The sequence below is a fragment of the Indicator indicator genome, chromosome 1 (genome assembly GCF_027791375.1).
Source record: "Indicator indicator isolate 239-I01 chromosome 1, UM_Iind_1.1, whole genome shotgun sequence".
Taxonomy (NCBI): Eukaryota; Metazoa; Chordata; class Aves; order Piciformes; family Indicatoridae; genus Indicator; species Indicator indicator.
In genome coordinates, this window is record NC_072010.1 from 99,378,973 (window position 1) to 99,399,483 (window position 20,511).

Genomic DNA, 20,511 nt, shown 5'->3' on the forward strand with positions numbered 1-20,511 from the left:
ATTAAAAAAGCTGAGAACTCTCAGCAGCATCAGTGGAGGGAGTATTTTCGATCCTAACATGACAAAGATGCCTTATCTATGAAATCATGTGTAAATTCTCAGATTTCTGTAAAGCAAAGTTTCTCCTAACTGCTAGCTTCAAGAGCCACTCCATAATGGGAAAGAATCCTAGAGACATAGTGATTTCAAAGACAGACAATACATGACTTCTTTTCTACATAATGAGCTATTTACAAAAAGCAAATCATCAGCAACTTACTGTTTTGCAGCAAAAGGAGACAGAACATAACATTTGTGGTATGGATTTGCTGTTCTGGATCAGCCTAGAAGGAAAAATAATGCCTGTTAAAACTGTTAAAAGTATCTGTCTTCTCTTCAAGTTGATCTAAGATTATAAATGTCCCAGAAGTTGCCTAAACATTAAACAAAAATCTTAATTTGTGTGAAGTGTAATTATTAGCTACAGAAAATAATCTGTAAATAATTTCTTCTGTTGAAATAGTTTCAGATCTGACCAAACAATTTAGGACAAGTAATGCCTAATTTTGGCTCTTATTTTTCAGGTTGTGAAATGCGAGTGGCTTACTTTTATTAGCAGCATCTGATAAAGTTAATTATTTTAACTGCTGTTTGCTGATTTTCTAAAAACAACTCAGGGAAAGGTTACTCTGTGTATTACCTGTAGATATCTCCTACTTGCTGTTGTCAGAAATGGCATGTTGGTGGACAAATCTTTGATTTGGCCTGATACAACTTTTCTTCTATTCTTGTATGGCTGTGAACACTGTGCATTATACAGTGGTGAGATAAATGTGCCAGCATTACTGATTCAAATACTTGTGTTTAAGATTTTACAGTTTTGTGTGCAAGAATTCTTCTGAATGGGATATTGAAAATTGCATTTTGTGTATTCTAATAGTAAACTTAAATATAGAGAATTTTCTTGTTTCAAATTTAATTTCTTTTAGCAGTCAGCTCCACAGATCCAATACATCTATGATAGATACAACCCCTTGCTAGAAGCTGATAAAGATCAGCTTCATGCCTATCAGACTTTAACCAGTGCCTAGGCTCTTACTCTGGTTTTGTGAGGTTCTGTGGGCTTGGCCCTCCAACTAAGTACACCCTCAATTTAGGATATAAAGGGAGTTGCACTATGGAGATATTTTGAGCTGGTCTTTATGCAGCAAGTGGCTTGGCAGTCAGATACTCTCTTCTTAGAATGGGATGCCATCTAAGGATACTGCCACAAAGTCCTCACTCTCTTTGGTGAGTGTATATTTTGAGTACACTTGAGTGGGAGGTTTCCCCTTATGTAAGTGAGTACATGCACATCTTGGTTCATCTTTCTAGAAAGAATATTCCTTAAAGCTTAAAGTTAAACCTCATTGGTTGTGTAGTAGCATATGTCCGACTGACATCCAAACTTGTAATGTAATTGTGCTGGAAGGAGTGTGGGGTAATTCTGGTTGCAGTGAATCCACATTTTTGGGTGGTTGTTGCTGTCTGTTTTGTGGGGATCTCCTTGACAACACCTAGCAGAACTGCATTTCATAGGAGGCTTTAAGTGTAGAGTATGCATTCCCTTTCTTCTATTTCTAAATACTCAGTTCAAAAAAAAAGCGTTTGGATGGATGTGACAGTTTAATTTTTAGAATGGTAATCCTCAGGTGAGATGGATCTGTGGATTTTCCTATTCAAAGAATATCCATTTTTAGATGAGTCAAATTTTCTCACTCTTTTTTCTAGGGAGTGTCTGGAAAGCTATTAAATAATGTGTCCAATAGTAACTTGTCACAAAGGAGAAAAGATGAATAGGAAATATGATTGTCTTTAAAATATCTTGGTTCTTGGAAAACAGTTTATAAACATTCCACCTTTCAATGAGCAATCCCTTATACCCTTGTTGATTTTACTGATGTTAATAAAGCTCTGTTTGGCAGGAAAAAAATTTCCATTTGTGCATATCTCTTTCCAAGGAATTTGTTTTAGAGGTGGTTATTTCTGTAGAAAAGAGAGAAGGAGAGAAAAAGTCATTGGTGGCTTTTGGACCAGACCTACTGTTCAGATTCTATCAAATTTACAAAGTTTAATTTGAACAGATGTTGTCTGGCTAGTGGTGTGAAGAAATGCTGTCCATTTGTCAATTACTCCTTTTCCGTGACTTTTTGTTTTTGTCAGGCAAGTCCTCTAAGGGCCATACATTAACACATTACCCTAATTACTTTCACAATCTCATTACTGAGGCATGTGGAGTAAGTCTCTCTGCTATATGCAACCTTACAGATGAACATGTAGTGAAATTCACATCTGAAGAAGGTTAAAAAGCATTGGAGTGAATTGTCCTTGGAGACTATATATTGCAAGCAATGTGTCAAGAATAACTATTGCAAGCTGTACTCCTTTGCTGACATAGGCAATCTCTTACTGACTCAAATTAACAGTGAATTAAAGGCAGTCAATGTGGTGGCTATAAACAGTAAGAACAACCAGATTATAGTCTGACTTTTTAAAAATAGCTGCTTTTTGTGTGTGTGTGTGTGTCCCAATCAAAGGGAGGTAATGTGTGGGCTATTGCACTCACCTTGGTAGGTGAGTTGTGTATCTGAGAATGAAAATTAGATAGTCAAAACATGCAAAAGAAATGCACAAATTCCACTACTGGTTTTGGCTCTAACTCTGAACCTTTCATGTCAGCCCAGATCCATCAGTGTGAGAGTAGTTGTGCTGAGCATTGCTACACTTAAATTTTAGGCAGGTGCTTCCAGAAGTGGAATTTACAAACCTCAGCCAGGTGCTGAAACTTCCTGCACAGTGCATGGGGGGAGGAATGTGCCCTAAAACCTAAGTGGAGAACATGCTTCACATGGCCCATTGGCAATGCAGGTGAGTTTAACTGAAGTGTTTGTGAATGCAGGATATGTGGCCCTTGTGTAATATCCGCATATGAGTTTATTTTCATTAAAGTCTCGGGATGCGTTGCCTAAACAGCATCTCAAGCAGATGACTTGTGGTGCTGGGGAATCATTAGTTTGGTTTCTAAGGAGGGTAACATCTCCAGTTGTGTGACGTATATGAAGTTACTTTCAGCACTAGTCTAGGCCTTTATGCAGAGAGCTCATTAGCAGCTGGAGAGCATCAGATGCACACCTTGTCTTCCGGGACAAATTCACTTGAAAGCCTCTGTGTGTGTGTGTGTGTGTGTGTGTGTGTGTGTGTGTGTGCATGCATGTCCTGTCATCAGTCCACAGTGTGAACTAAAGTACCATAAGTGAGGATCATTTCAAAAGTAATTCCTGGTCTGAACTGAAGCACTGATGCTGACACAGCTAGAAGTATAGCCCTCAGACACTATACCCTAGGAAGAAGAAAAGTTGGCTGCACGACTGCACCAGTTCAGGAAGATGCTTATAGTACTGTATCAGTATCCTGATTTGTTCCAACAGCTCAAAAAAAGGATGAAGGAACACTGTCAGTATTTCTTCCATCACAATTTCCCTCTTTTGCATTATCAACTAAAGGTTTAGGTCTAATTCCTACACAGCCAAAACAGAATAAATTCTTAAACTAGCATTTCATGAAAGCAAGAAACCAGAAATTCACTCTTCTTGTTACTGCAGAGAGCACTGAAGGAAGATGCTCTGTGCTATACTGTCTATGTATGTAGTAGTAAGAATCACTCTGTTTCCTTCCAGCCAGCTCTCCTGCAGCACGTTTCCTTCCTTATGTGCATGAGATTTAAATTCTGATTTTATCAAGCTGAACTCTCCACCTGCATGGTCCAAGATTTCCTCTACCCAGATACATACTAAAGCTCCAGCATGATGCCCCATCTGCCTCCCTCACCTGTAGTACCTTCTGTGTACTCCCTCGCTCCTGATGTGTCTGGATTAGGAATTAGAGGGTCAACATGGACTAGCTTCCTCTAGTTTACTGTTTACTGGAAAAACTTGCAGAATGAGGAATTCAGCTATACCCAAGCATGGGTTGTGTATTATCCTGATTTGCCTCAAGATACTGACCCTATAGCTCAAGCAGCATCCCCACAGATAGCTACCTAGAAACTGTCTGTGTAGAAGCATGCAGATGAGCTGTGAAATTAAGTATTTGAAGACACATACCTCCCATAACAGTAACAGCTGTCACATAAGTACCTCCAACCAGGATTAGAACCTGTCAATATTACTTCCTAACACTCTAAAATGATTTATACATCAGTCTCTCCATTGCATATTAAAGAAGCATAACTAGGATATAGTTATAGACCACATCTAAGGCAGTAAATTAAAATAAATAGAAGGGTTGATAAAAACACAGAGGAACAATTTCAAAAGTTTGTAAAAGTTTGAGTAATCATTTCATTAAATTAAACCTAATGTTTTATAATTTAACAGTTGCTTAATTATTTTACATTTGCCCTCCTTAACTTTCCCTTAGCTGCCCTTACTCAGAATCCAGGAGGTAATTGCATTGCTCATATGAGGAAGATGCAACCACAGACACTTTATGCGATGAACACAAGTGCAGGTACCTCCTCTCCTCATGTTCATTTTGGCTCTGGTACAGTAAACAGCTTGGCACAAGGACTGCACTTTAATGCAGTGGATGTCAATATCTTTCTCAGAATCTGACATGTGCACTGTGCTGTGTATTATTGCTCATGAGATGCTGCAAAACTCGGTTGGTTCGCATTCTGAGCAAATAACTCCTTTTATTTGACAGACTTTAAAAAAATAGAGAAAGAGGGAGAGAGAGAGGGAAATAGAGGCTATCAGACTGTTCCCAAACAAGAACATCCAGAATGGAAAGGACAAATGCTGCTGTGTTACACAACCATTAGAATTGCTTACCATTAAAGGTCAAAAGCATTAACCACATGTTGGCAACATTTATAAATAGACTCTCTATGGAGCTTTACCTAAAGTAGAACGGATAAAACACTTTGACTCAGGAAGACCAATTAGAACCAGTAGGATCTTTTAATTTAATAGCAGCATTAGGTAAGATGCATGAATATTGGTACACACAGACACCGAGAACTAGACAGTTTCAGTGCTTATAGAGTACAATTTCAGCTTGACTCATGGAAGGAACACAGTACAGCTGTACCTGGTGTGGCTGAGTAAGAGAAGGAAAGCACAGAATTTTTTTTTCTAGTCCCATTAAAGCCATGTGACAAGTAATGCACCTCTTGTGGAGACACTCCCTTTATGTTCTCAGGACTAAAGTGACCCCAAAAATGACTGGGAGCTTAAATCCCTTGCATAAACAGCAGCCATCAAATGCAGTCCAGACCACACTCTCCCAGAATGCAATGTTTACCACTGCATATTGGTTAAAAATATTTGCCAAACATTAAAAAACTGAGAGATGATGGAATTAAGTGTGCTTTGGGCATTTTAATTTGTTCCATTTTTTCCTGCCTAGCATGCATTTATTATATAGAATCATAGAATAGTCAGGGTTGGACCTCAAGGATGATCTAGTTCCAAACCCCCTGCCATGGCCAGGGACACTTTCCACTAGATCAGGTTGCCCAGAGCCACATCCAGCTGGACCTTAAAAATGTCCAGGGATGGGGCTTCCACAACCTCTCTGAGCAAACCATTCCAGTGTCTCACCACCCTTATGGTGAAGAACTTCTTCCTAACATCTAATCTGAATCTACCCTCCTCTAGCTGGGATCCATTCCCCTTAGTCGTATCACTACCCAACATCCTAAGGATTCCCTCCCCAGCTTTCTTGTAGGCCCCCTTCAGATAGTGGAAGACCACAGTAAGGTCTCCTTGGAACTTTCTCTTTTCCAAACTGAACCACCCCAACTGTCTCAGCCTGTCCTCACAGGAGAGGTACTCCAGTCCTCTGATCTCCCTCATGGCCCTTCTCTAGACACATTCCAGCATGTCCATATCTTTCTTGTGATAGGGTCTCCAAAACAGGACATAGTACTCCAGGTGGACTCTCATGAGAGCAGTGCAGAGGTGGAGAATCACCTCCCTTTACCTGCTGGCTATGCTTCTCTTGATGCAACCCTGGATATGGTTGGCTTTCTGGGCTGCAAATGCACACTGGTAGCTCATGTTGAGCTTCTCATCCACCAGCACCCCCAAGTCCTTTTCTTCAGGGCTCCTCACAAGCCATCCACTGCCCAGCTTACACTGGTGCCAGATGCAGGACCCTGCACTTAGTCTTGTTGAACCTCATGAGGTTGTCATGAGACCACCTCTCCAGCCTGTCAAGGTCCCTCTGGATGCCATCCCTTCCCTACAGCCTGTCTGCTGCATCACACAGCTTGGTGTCATCAGCAAACCTGCTGAGGGTGTACCCAATGCCACTGTCCATGCCACCAACAAAGATTTTAAACAAAACTGGTGCCAGTACTGATCCCTGAGGGACTCCACTTGTCACTGGCCTCCACTTGGATATGGACCCATTAACAGCCACTCTTTGGGTGCAGCCATCAAGCCAGTTCTTTATCCACTGAATGGTCCATCCATCAAACCCAGACTTTACCAGATTGGAAACCAGGATGTTGTGCAGGACAGTGTTGAAGGCTTTACTCAGGTCCAGGTAAATGACATTGGTTGCTCTCCCCTTGCGTATTGATGTTGTGACCTTGTCATAGAAGGCCACCAGGTTTGTCAGGGAGAATTTGCCCTTGGTCAATCTGTGTTGGTTATACCAAATCACCTCTTTGTTATTGTTTGGCTTCAGCAGTGCCTCCAGAAGGATATGCTCCATGATCTTACTGGGCACAGAGGTGAGACTGACTGGCCTGTAGTTCCCTGGGTCATCCTTCTTTCCCTTTTTGAAAATGGGAGTTATGTTTCCCCTTTTCCAGTCAGTTGGGACTTCACCAGACTGCCATGACTTTTGGAATATAATAGAGAGCAGTATAGTGACCTCATCTGCCAGTTCCCTCAGCACCCATGAGTGTACCCCCTTGGGTCCCATGGACTTGTACACTCTCAGGTTTTTCAGATGGTCATGAACCTGGTCGTCACTTACAATGGGCAATTCCTTCTTCCAAACCCTGCCGTTATCTTCTGTGATTCCAGGAGTGTGGCTGGAGCCCTTGCCAGTGAAGGCTGAGGTAAAGAAGTCATTGAGAACTTCAGCCTTCTCTGCATCACTTGTCACCAGTTCTCCTGTTTCCTTTCTGAGGGGGCCTACACCTTCCCTAGTCTTCCTTTTGCCATTAATATACCTGTAGAAACTTTTGCCATTCCCCTTGGTCTCCCTGGGTAGATGGGTCTCTTTCTGCTTGGGCAGCTTCCTTTATATGCCCCCCATTCTAGCTGTCCTTTCTTCCACTCCTTGTACAGTTTCCTTTTGTGTGACAGTGCTCCTAGGAGCTCCTTCCTCATCCAGGCAGGTCTCCTAACACTCTTTCTTGCTTTGCTCTCTGTCAAGATACTTTGCTACTGGCCACAGAGAAGGTGATCCTTGAATATGGACCAGCTGTCCTGGGCCCCCCTTTCCTCTAGGGCTTTGTCCCATGATACTCTGGTCAGCAGATCCCTGAAGCAATCAAAGCCTGCATGCCTAAAGTCCAGGGTCATAAGCTTGGAATACATCCTTTTAGATGCCCTGAGGATCTTAAGTTCTAGCACATCATGGGCACTGCTGTCAAGACTCTCTCTGAGCCTCATATTGGTCACCCTCTTAGTGACAACAAGTTCCAGCATAACACCTTTTCTTTTTGGTTTCTCCTCCATTTGGAGGACGATGTATCTGCAACCTTTTACAGAAACAGGGTGATCTGGGTTTGAAGTGGCTTTTGCCCAGTAGGAAAGGGCTGACAGGACTCACTAGGATTAAAGCTTTCAAATTCATACAGTGCAAGTCTCTCTTGACTGTCCAGACTGATTTGTTGTAAAGGGAGCAGAAGTGAGAGCTCTTTCAGGAAATCAGATGCTGGTATGTTTTTATTTAGAGCAGGGAGAAGATGAATGGCTCTCTCTTGTGCTAGGAAGACCATTCCCTGGCTTACTAGGTTGTCAGATGGAAAGCAAATAGCAGTATTACAACTTTGATTGCAGTTTCTTCATTGTGGAGTGGAAAAGTCTTATGACTTTATGCTCCTAAATGTTACTGTTTTCAGTTCTCCTTAAGGTTTGTGGTGAGAAGTCCTGTGATGAAGATGTATATTAATTCCTTCTTTTTGCATTCTCCCCATCACTATTAAATGCTGAGATGGTAGGAGGAAGAAACTTGGGGAATTATGCTTGATCTTACCAGGCACAGAGGTGAGACTGACTGGTCTGTAGTTCCCTGGTTCTTCCTTCTTACCCTTTTTGAAAATGGGAGTAATGTTTCCCCTTTTCCAGTCAGTGGGGACTTCCCCAGACTGCCAGGACTTTTGGAATATAATAGAGAGGGGTTTAGCAACCTCATCTGCCAGTTCTCTCAGTACCCCTGGGTGTATCCCGTCGGGTCCCATGGACTTGAACACTTTCAGGTTCTTCAGGTGATCACGAACCTGATCTTCACTTATGAAGGGCAGTTCTTCCTCCTGGTTCTTGCCATTAGCTTCCATGACTATTCGAGGAGTGTGGCTGGAGGCCCTTGCAGTGAAGACTGAGGTAAAGAAGTCATTGAGAACCTCAGCCTTTCCCAGGTCACTTGTGACCATTTCACCTGTTTCCTTTCTGAGGGGGCCCACACCTTCCCTAGACTTCTTTTTACCATTAATATACCTGTAGAAATTCTTAGCGTTCCCTTTAAGCTCCCTGGCTAGATATCTCCCTCCACCCTCCAAACCAAGGATATTAGTCCCCACAAAGCAATAATTGGTAGACTACCAGTTGTGTTTCAGTCCCCCTGTAATCCAGGAGGATGCAGTTAAGAGACCTGCTGAGCCACTTGGATCCCCACAAGTCTGTGAGACCAGATGGGAGCCATCCTAGGGTAATGAGGGAACTGGCAGATGAGCTCACTAAACCACTCTCCATCATTTCTCAACAGTCCTGGCTCACTGGAGAGGTCCCAGATGACTGGAAGCTGGCCAGTGTGATGCCCATCCACAACAAGGGCCAGGAAGAGGAGCCAGGGAATTCCAGACCTGTCAGCCTGACCTCAGTGCCAGCCAAGATTATAGAAAAGGGTTAGGGTTAGGGTTAGGGTTAGGGTTAGGGTTAGGGTTAGGGTTAGGGTTAGGGTATCTGGATCACCAAACTCTTTAAAAAATACAGGCCCCAATACATCATCCTGCAGATGTACTCCTTCAAACTTCAGGAGTGATTTACTAAAAGTTATTTGGTTACTTACATAATTAAGACAGGTGACAAAATATTCATCGTAAACTGATGACCCTAAACTTGTCTCCTAAACAAGCAGGAGAATTAATTAAAGATTGGCATAATCTTCTAAATTGCATCTGTGATGATATAATAATGCAACATGCCTGAAGGAGTATGAAACTCTCTTAAAGGCTCCTAATTTAGATTTGCTTTGTATTGGCAAAATGCATGCAAACCCCACATACTCAGCTGAGTTCATTTTAACAATGTCAGCACATAATTAGAATGTGAGGATAAAGTGATGGGATGACACCGTCCAGATTCCATGGCATTTTACTAATCTAGGGGCAAGAATTTATAGCACTCGGTACATAAAATAAGGAAGTAAAACTAAAATGCAACCCCATGCATATTAGCATAATTAAAATGCCAAACTTTAAAATGCAATTATCAAGTAATAGGAATGCTATGCATCTCTAATACTAGAATTTCCTTAAAGCACATTAAGGACAAGCAGCACTCAGCAGATTCCTAACTACCATTTAATTACCCTTACCATTTATTGCTGCAGAGATGCAGAGTATGGAAAAGATACACATTTGCCTAAGCAAAAGGAGAATTAAGATATTTTTGTTTGTAATTCTAGTACAAATATCCTTTTATAATCTACTGCATACCTTGCTCAGTGAGAAACTAGTGAAATAATCTGTATATCTAAATTTTAAAACTGTCATTTGAATATTTCAGTTAGCACCAAGTGCACCCTATTGGATGAATATCTGTTGCCCTTGTACAAAGCTCTGTGGTGTAGGAGCTTCAGAGTGCATCTTCAAAGCTCCTTTGTAGTCACCAACTTGTATTTCAAAATAAAGACTTACCTTTAATACATTTGTAATCAAATTTTTGGTTAAGAAGATAGTTCAGGCTTTTATAACACTCTTATTTCTTTCATTAAACTCTGTAGGGCTTCCAGTTTTAGAGACTGACTCCCTGTCTTTTTTTCTACAGCATTTTAAAACAGTTCCAAGAGTCTTGTGTTGTTTTTTCCTGTTTGTTTGTTATGCCAGCAGATTAATACCTGGTTCCAAGCCTGGTGTCACCAGCAGGGGTTTGGGGTTTTTGATCATGGCTTGATTTACAAGAGGCCAGGCGTTTTGGCAACTGATAGGAATAGCCTATGCCACAGGGGGAAAAGGGATTTAGGAAGGTAGTTGGCAGGGCTCATTGACAGGACTTTAAACTAGACTTGAAGGGCGAAGGGGACAAAACCAGTCTCTGCAGACAGGAGAATGAGGGTGGTGAGTGTCAGGGGAGAAATCAGCAGCCCAGTTGAAGTGCACGGACACTAACGTGCATGGACAGTGTGGGTAACAAACAAGAGGGTCTGGATGCATTGGTACAGCAGGAAAGCTATGATGTAGTAGCCATCACAGAAACGTATCAGGGTGACTCACATGACAGGAGTGCTGTGATCAAAGACTACGGGCTCTTCAGGAGAGACTGGTGAGGGAGAAGGGGTGGAGGGGCAGCACTGTACATTAGGGAGGCTCTAGATGCTATTGAACTAGAGATGATTGGGTCAAGAGCCTGTGGGTGAGAATTAGAGGGAAGGCCAACAAGGCTGACATCCTGGTTGGTGTCTGTTACAGACCACCCAACCAGGGTGAAGAGGTTGATGAATTATTCTATAAGCAGCTAGAGGCTGTCTCAAGATCACCAGACCTTGTTCTTATGGGCAACTTTAACCTGCCAGGTATCTGCTGGGAATTTAACACAGCAGAGGAAGCAGTCTAGAAGGTTCTTAGAGTGTATGGAGGATAGCTTCTTATCACAGCTGCTGTGTGAGCCTACCAGGGGAGAGGCTTTGCTTCTTTTTACAAATAGAGAATGGCTGGTGGGAGATGTGATGGTCAGAGGCTGCCTGAGGTGCAGTGACCATGAGATAACTGAGTTTCCAATATGCAGTCAAGCTAAGAGGGGCATCAGCACTCTGGACTTCAGATCATCAGCACTCTGGACTTCAGATTACTTAAGGAACTAAGTCAGAAGATACCTTGGGAAACAGCCCTTAAAAACAAAGGGGTCCTGGAGGACTGGACCTACTTCAAGAAAGAAATCTTGAAGGCTCAGGAACAGGCTGCCCCAATGTGCTGAAAGATGAGCCAACGGCATAGACGGCTGGCCTGGATGGGCAAAGAGCTTCTGAACAAATTAAGGGAGAAAAAGAGGGTGTATCACCTTTGGAAAAAAGGGGAGGTAACCCAGGAAATGTTTAAGGATGTTGCTAGGTCATGTAGGAAAAAAATTAGAGGGGCAAAAGCCCATTTAGAACTTAGATTGGCCACTGCTGTGAAGGACAATAAAAAATGTTTCTATAAATGTATTAATGGCAAAAGGAGGGACATGGACAACCTCTACTCCTTACAGGACATGGAGGGGAATATAATAACAAAAGACGAGGAAAAAGCAGAGGTACTTAACACCTTCTTTGCCTCAATTTTCAACAGTAGGATAGGTTGTCTTCAGGACAATTGGCCTCCTGAGCTGGCAGATGGAAACAGGGAACAGTATAGTCCCCCTGTAATCCAGGAGGATGCAGTTAAGAGACCTGCTGAGCCACTTGGATCCCCACAAGTCTGTGAGACCAGATGGGAGCCATCCTAGGGTAACGAGGGAACTGGCAGATGAGCTCACCAAGCCACTCTCCATCATTTCTCAGCAGTCCTGGCTCACTGGAGAGGTCCCAGATGACTGGAAGCTGGCCAGTGTGATGCCCATCCACAACAAGGGCCAGAAAGAGGAGCCAGGGAATTCCAGACCTGTCAGCCTGACCTCAGTGCCAGGCAAGATTATGCAAAAGGTCATCTTGAGTGCAATCACAAAGCACCTACAGGACGGCCAAGGGATCAGACCCAGCCAGCACAGATTTAGGAGGGGCAGGTCCTGACTGACAAACATGATCTCCTTCTATGATCAGGTGACCTGCCTGGTGGATGTGGGGAATGCTGTGGATGTAGTCTACCTGGACTTCAGCAAGGCCTTTGACACCATTCCCCATAGCAAACTCCTGGCCAAGCTGTCAGCCTGTGGCTTGGACAGGAGCACTCTGTGCTGGGTTAGGAACTGGCTGGAGGGCCGAGCCCAGAGAGTGGTGGTGAATGGTGCCACTGCCAGCTGGCAGCCTGTCACTAGTGGTGTCCCCCAGGGATCAGTGCTGGGCCCCATCCTCTTCAATTGCTTTATTGATCTGGATGAGGGGATTGAGGGGGATTGAGGGGATTGATCTGCAAACTTCAATAAGTTTGCAGATGACACCAAGCTGAGAGGAGGTGTTGATCTGTTAGATGGTAGGAGGGCTTTGCTGAAGGACTTTGACAGGCTGCACAGATGGGCAGAGTCCAACAGCATGAGATTTAACTCATCTAAGTGCTGGGTTCTACACATTGGCCACAACAACCTCATGCAGTGCTACAGGCTGGGGACAGAGTGGCTGGAGAGCAGACAGGCACAAAGGGACCTGGGAATACTGGTTGACAGCTGGCTGAACATGAGCCAGCAGTGTGCTCAGGTGGTCAAGAAGGCCAATGGCATCCTGGCCTGGATCAGGAACAGTGTGGCCAGCAGGATCAGGGAAGTCATTCTGCCCCTGTACTCATCACTGGTTAGGCCACACCTTGAGTACTGTGTCCAGTTCTGGGCTCCTCAATCCAAGAAAGATGTTGAGTTGCTCAAATGTGTCCAGAGAAGGGCAACAAAGCTGGTGAGGGGTCTGGAGCACAAGCCCTGTGAGGACAAGTTGAGGCAGCTGGGGTTGTTTAGCCCTGAGAAGAGGAGGCTCAGGGGAGACCTTATTGCTCTCTACAACCACCTGAAGGGAGGTTGTAGCCAGGTGGGAGTTGGTCTCTTCTCCCAGGCAACAGTGACAGAATGAGAGGACACAGTCTCAAGCTGCACCAAGGGAGGTGGATGTGAGGAAGAAATTCTTCACAGAAAAAGTGATTGGCCATTGGGGTTTTTTGTTTAATTGTTTTATTTCTCTTTTATTTTTTTAATTTTTTTTCTTTAACCAATCGATACCTAAGCTAAACACAGTTTCAATTGTCTCCTGATCTGAGAGGTGGATGGGGGAAAATGGTGTCCCAAGCAACTGCACCTGTGAGTATTTCATGCAGGGCCTTCCCACTTTGGTCTTCTTGGACAGTTTACAGATACCTGTGGAGAGCTTGCTTGAGTGTGTCGAGTGCTGCTACCCGATCAGGAGAGTCAGGATGTAGGGGTCTCATATACTGCATGGAGACTATCCTGGTTGAATTCAGGTGTGAGCTTCCAAGATCCTTTTAAGATGTTAGCCAAGACTTTCTTGAGGGAAGCCTTTTGGAAATCACTGGAGACATATCTTGGTTGCAGATCCTCTTTTTTCCAAGTTTGATGTCTTCATATCTGTGCTGTTTATAAGGGAAACAAGGGCAACGTTGATACGATTAGGAAAAGATTACATAATACCTTTTGAAGAAAGATTAAATAGAAATAAAAAAAATAGGGAAAAAAAAAGAAGAAACAGAAAGACAGACTTCTGTAAAGAAGGATAACACCAGGAATGGCAAGAGGAATAATGCCAAAAATTTATTTTTTTTTTTTTAATAAAAGCAGCATCTGAGAAATGGGATTTGCCACAAAATGCAACTCCCTCTGAACACTTCTTAAACTAGCTGGGTGTCTTTTCTGTGCTGTTTCCACTTTGAATAGAGACAGGCAAGAGTAGGAGCTAGAGTTATTTCCCTTGGCACAAGCCCAGAGACTCTCTGAGTTCACAGTATCACAGTTTATCAGAGGCTGATCACAGTTTATCAGAGGCTGGAAGGGACCTCAAGAGATCATCAGGTCCAACCCCCCGGACAAAGCAGGATCACCTAGGGTAGTCTGCACAGGAATGCACGCAGGTGGGTTTTGAAAGTCTCCAGAGAAGGAGACTCCACAACCTCCCTGGGCAGCCCGTTCCAGTGCTCTGTCACCCTCACTGTAAAGAAGTTTCTCCTCATGTTGAGCTGAAATCTTCTCTATTCAAGTTTGAACCTGTTGTTCTTTGTCTTATCACTGTGAACCACCAAAAAGAGCCTGGCCCCCTCCACTTGATACCCACCCCTCAGATACTTATAGGCATTGATGAGATCCCCTTTTAATCTTCTCTTCTCATGACTAAATAGCCCCAGGGATCTCAGTCTCTCTTCATAGGGGAGATGTTCAAATCCCATAATCATCCTTATGGCTCTCTGTTGGATTCTCGTTGATAAAGATATTGAACTAAAACTGGACCCAGTACGAATCCCTGGGGAACACCACTGGCCACAGTCCTCCAAGCTGACTCTGTGCCACTGATGACAACCCTCTGAACTCTGTTGTCAAGCCAGTTGACAGTCAAGCCAGTCAAGCCACCTCACTGAGCAGCCATCTATGCCACATCTCCTGAGCTTTTCTATGAGGATGTTATTGGAGACAGTATCAAAAGCTTTACTGAAGTCAAGATATCTGACATCCACTGCTCTTCCCTCATCTACCCATTTGGTCATAATTTCATAGAAGGCTATCAGATTAGTCAGACAGGATCTCCCCTTAGTAAATCCATGTTGGCTACTCCTGATAACCTTCTTGTCTTCCATGTGGTTAGAGATGACCTCCAGGATGAGCTGGTCCATCATCTTTCCAGGGATGGAGGTGAGGCTGACTCTTCTGTAGTTGCCTGGGTCTTCCTTCTTGCCTTTTTTGAAGACTGGAGTGACATTTGCTTTCTTCCAGTCGTCAGGCACCTCTCTTGTTTTCCATGACTTTTCAAAGATGTTGTGCTAGTCTAAGCCCTTGGAGCACTCTCTGTGCTCTGAATGAAGATATGAGGCATTGCTTTCAAAAGAGAGGGGACTTATGTATTGATGCTTAATTTTTTAAAAATATTTTCAAAATTTTCTTGCTTTATCACAAATCTTATGGAGAAGAAGTGTTGAAAAGTTCATGCAGGCCCAAAAGGTACTCATAGTATTAATGTCTCAGAGTCTGCAACAAGTATCCGGTTTCAGTGCAGGCACCCAGAGTTGGCTTGATGAATGAGAGCAGAAAAAAAATAATTCTGCAAAGAGGAGTTGGTCAAGAGTTCATTTCATTTTCCTCTACATTCACTGGATTGCTAAGCACAATTAACAGCTGTTTCTCTGGAAAGAGTTTTCACTCAGTTATTTCCTTCATCTCAGAGTTGGACTCATGCAACAATTATTTTTAACATGCTGACTTTCATATCATCGACTCTTCTTCCCAGTCGTGCACAGTAGTGACAAAGGAATTATAGTAAAGTCAAGTCATTGATTTTTACTCTTTCCTCGCTGTATGCCTGTTTTTCTTATAAGTGCAGTAATTTCCCCTGCCATACTGAGATGTGTACTGTATCTTTCTTAGGAAAATGTAGCTATTCAATCAAATATATCAACCGGGTAAGCTAGATGACACACCTACTGCTGTTTAGAAAATAGATTCTGCATTGAATTAACTACTTGAAAAGAAAATCTCCATTATTTCAAGCAGTGGTAAGATTGTCTCTCAATACTCATTTCCTATCAGTATGGGATGGGTAAAGCATTGAAGTGGAAGTCAGAAATCTATCAAATGGCTCATTGACCTTGGACGACGTGAATTGTTTCTCCTTGTGCTTCTTGACTGTGTGCCTCCTTCCGTACTTTATAAGCTCTGTGGAGGAGAAATCATATCTGTACGTGTCTATTTTGCTTGAAGTCTGCAGGTAACAAAATATGTCTTATTTAAAAACAAAGCTGTGGAGCAGTGCAGCTCCTATCTATTTCCTTCCAGATTCCACTTGAGTAAATAGCTTTGCCTGATAGTAAGTGCACTCCTGCAGTTTGGATTAAAATGATGTGCAGTCCCAGTACTTTTATCATGTGGCCTCAGGAGTTCCTTGGGAACTACTGCTCTAAGGCTTCTGAAGAAAAAAAATGCTTCATTTCAGCCTGTGACCAGAAAGTAAACAAATGCGAATGTGAATTAGACCAATTCAAATGGGCTAGCCAGATGTGGTGATATCAAGGTGGGTAAATAACTGGCACATGGATAAAATCAATGGACTAATGCTGGTGTGTTAGACATTCACTTAAATAGTAACCAGAGTAATGAAAGCTTAAGCTATTCTGTCTATCACCCTTTTTCATGTTCAGAAAGCAACAGTGCTTGTAGAGAGTGCCAGAGAGTACATCAGAAATACGACACCACTGGGTTGACAACATCCTCCTCTTGAACCCTATGAACCCTTGAACTATGAGACATGAAGTCCAGTTCTCACTTTCCCCTCTTTTTTTTTTTTTTTTCCCCTCCTGTTTCCAGGATTCCTTCCCTTCTCTTCCCCTTCTTTTGCTTTGTTCAAGAGATGTGTTTCGGTAGCTAGGGTTGTTTTGTAGTTTATCAGTGAGCCAAGGCTCTCAAAAGCTGCACAAGCAAAGTTTTAAATAGCCTGACATGTAAAGATTTTTCATACCTAAGCACAATAAGTAAGACCTTGTGCTGGGGACTTGCCACAACCTGACAGCAAGAGAGACAGCCCCAGCAATGAAAGCTGCATTTTAAAAATCTCCATAGTTCTTTACTTCCTGCCTTTTTCAAGCTTGCTTTTTTCTTTGAGGAAAGAGGATCAAGCTACAACAAACAGCTGTAGGAACAGTAATTCCAGCTCACTTCAAAATCTGTTTCCTCTTGCCATCAAAAGTCCTGTTATTTCCCTTGTTACTACCCTCTGATAGACTTGCCAAACAGCATGGTTTGTGTGTTAAAACTCTGGTGGTAAAAGAGAAGGGGAATAACGGAGGCTGACTAAAAAATGAAAATTTTATTTAATTCTGTAACTTCCATATGCTTTTTTTTTTATTTTTTTATGTGTGTCCTGCACTTGTAATAATCCAAATAATGAAACCAAATTATTACAATTATAATGATGGCTGAATATAGCAAAAGAGATGGCTGATGAAGGTCTCATAGAAAAGTTTCTCCAATACATCACTAGACAAATGGTAGAAAATGAGCTTTAAAATTGAAACCTTTCTCTATATAATTGGGTGGTTTTCTTTAATAGGAACGTGGAATACCTCCCCTCAATAGGATTGTCTTTCCAAAAAATCTAAAAATAAAAAAAAAATACAGCTCTGCTTCACCTTTGGAAAAGAGTTTGAGAAGGATAGGTAATTTTGGGGCCCATTTAAATCATGTAGAGCATCTAATAATTTTTAGACTTCACCTCATGGTATGGGTCTAGATCCATCAAGGTTTCTAAATGTATTTGAAAAGACAAACCTATTGAGTTTAAAATATCCTCTTCTGAGGCTGGGGGAAAGAAATAAAAGGGAGACTTAACAAGTGGGCTTTATAAGCAGTGCAAGTTTTATGATGAACCAAAATTAAATCAGTTTTTATGTTTTTGAGCAAGCCAGTATCTTTTACTAAAAGGTGAGCTGAAGTATCAGTCATTGTATGCCTCAAGAGTCCTGGCATACTGGAGCCCACCTAACTGTCACCTTCAGCTGTGACCTCTGTCTCTAGCTACAGCAACAGAGCCTTTCCTTGAGGTGCAGCTTCCCAGGGAACAGCTTGTTAGCCTATATCTGCTTTATCAAAAGTAGGAGAAGGTTTTCTTCAAAAGCTGAGAGGGCTTGTCTTTTATGAACCTTTCAGCCCTTTTCAGAGTGACAGTGAGCTCATCACAAAGGTGTTTTATGCAAATTAGATAGCAAATTTAATTTGCTTGTAAGGAGTAATTTGCAAGGAACAGTAAATAGATACTTTTAGTATTCCTTGTTTTGAGCACTAGGGTTGAATACAAAGCTGAGCAGAATTTGTTGCATGCCTTTGCAGTACATATTTGAAAATGTCACTGTTGCTGGGGGTTAGGGTAAGAGATGATAAAGGTTTATGGCTTCCTCAGAGACAGAGAGCTCCTTAGGGATCTGGGGGAATAAGTGAAGTGTCAATACATACTGAACATAGGAATTTATGAGAGACACTAGCCACTTCAGGAAAAATGCAAACCTAGTGGAAGGTGGGACAGCAAGCTATCCCTGAAATAATACCATAACAATATTATAACCCTCTTGCTGAATTAAAATAATATAAATCAGTAACAAGGAGTGTGTGAAGCTGGTTTAGCCCATATACAATGATTTCAGCGATACAATACTGGGAATATTTGTAGTACCCATATTTTAAAAAGATTGCTTGAAAGCTGGAGGGAATATGAAGAAAAACTCAAAACCAATAAAACAATTTGAAGGATAGAGGAAAATGGCTTTTCTTGAGAAACTGAAAAAAAAAAAAACCCACTTCATTGTAATGTGATGACAGTACTCAAAAGCCATTTGAAAACCAGTGCCTGGAAGTAGGAGGTAGAGAATGTCCAGGTAGAGAAATACCATTGCAAGCAGCCTGAAGGACTCCATTCATCCTGGTAAATGCATGTTTTGAGGTGGGATCTGGATTCAAACCATCTTTAAGTGGCAAAATCCCAGAGGGCATAAATGTGTGAGCTAGCAAACATCATCACTGTAGATCAATGTCATTAGGCATCATGCAGGTGAACAGAGTTGTCATGGTCCAGAGGCATAATTACCCACTTGCATCAAGTCACCACCCTCCAAAGGCTCTCTCTCCTTTCGGGTTGTTGGTTTTGTTTTTTTTTTGGTGTCTTTTGAAGAACAATAATTATTAAAGAAATATTTAACTTCCAGATGGAAACTGGGGATTCTAAATGGGGTCAGCATACAAGCTTAAAGTTACACTTTTTGCAGTGGATGATGATGACAATGTTTCAAACATTGCATCTTAAATTTAAGCAGTGATGATCCAGTTTTTTGAAAGAACACAATTCTTAGATTGAAGAAAAAAACCCTTCCCCACACCACCCTTTTTTATGTGTTTGGTTTGTGTGGGTTTTATTGGTTGGTTGAGGTTGGTTGGTTTGTTTGGTTTTGGTTTGTATGTTTGGTGTGTGGGCAATGATGGAAATTATTATGACTATTGAGTGACATCTAGTGGATATGATGCTGAATACCAGCATCTCAAAGAATGGTAGTGCTGGCAGTATGATAATGTAATTAAAATATTATACATTGTAAAAATGTGCAAGCAAAAAGCAAGGGAGAGAGAATTCAACTCTTCAAGAAAACAAAAACTTCCTCAAATCCAAATGTGCCAGATTTCTCTTAATTCTCATGAAAAAAAAATCAACCCAACCAAACCAAAACCAAAACCAACAAAAACCCCCACAACAACAACAAAACCCCAAATAAACAAAAGCCAAAAAACCCCAACAAAACCCAACATACTACTTGCTGCACATTTTGGATCACTTCTTGTACTTTCATATAATCTACATTTTAATCTGCATACATATGTCCTTTACTAACCCACTCACTCTAAAACACAATTTGTCACATATTGTCATTCATGTAGTGAAAAGGGTCTTCTGATATTTTTTTGATTTTCATTTCCACTTCGTTTTTCACAATGAAGTTATTCTTCAGCTTTACTGGTCACACTCCAGGTTGCTTTACAGAATCACAGTATATCAGAGGCTGGAAGAGACCTCAAGAGATCATCGGGTCCAGCTGCCATGCCAAAACAGGATCACTTAAGAGTAGTCCACACAGGAATGCATCCATTCAAAACCCACATGGTGGGTTTTGAAAGTCTCCAGAGGAGACTCCACAACCTCCCTGGGCAGCCTGTTCCAGTGTTCCATCACCCTCACTGTAAAGAAATTTCTCCTCATGTTGAGGTGAAATCTTCTATGTTCAAGTTTGAACCCATTGTTCCTTGTCTTATTACTGTGAACCACTGGAAAGGTGCTACAAGGCCTTCTTTCTCCAGGCTGAACAGCCCCAGCTCTCACAGCCTGTCCCCACTGTGGAAGTTCTCCAGTCCCCTGATCATATTTGTGGCCCTCCTCTGGACATGCTCCAGCAGCTCCAAGTGCACACTGTTGGCTCATGTTGAGTTTATTATCAGCTGACACCCCCAACATCCTTCTCCTTGAGACTGGTCTTGACCCTCGCCCAACCTGTATTTGTGCTTGGGATTGCCCCAAACCAGGTGTAGGACCTTGCACTTGACCTTGTTGAACTTCATGAAATTTGCTTGGGCCCACCTCTTGAGTCTGTCCAAGTCCCTCTAGATGGCATCCCTACCCTCCAGTGTTTCAGCTGTACTACAGAGCTTGGTGTTGTCCACAAAC

General features: G+C 42.2%; 1 protein-coding gene across 1 annotated transcript in view; it reads left to right on the forward strand.

Moving 5' to 3' along the window:
• The window catches only part of VGLL3 (vestigial like family member 3), a 194,013-nt gene that overhangs the window by 114,721 nt on the left and 58,781 nt on the right, over positions 1 to 20,511 (forward strand). The window lies entirely within an intron of this gene.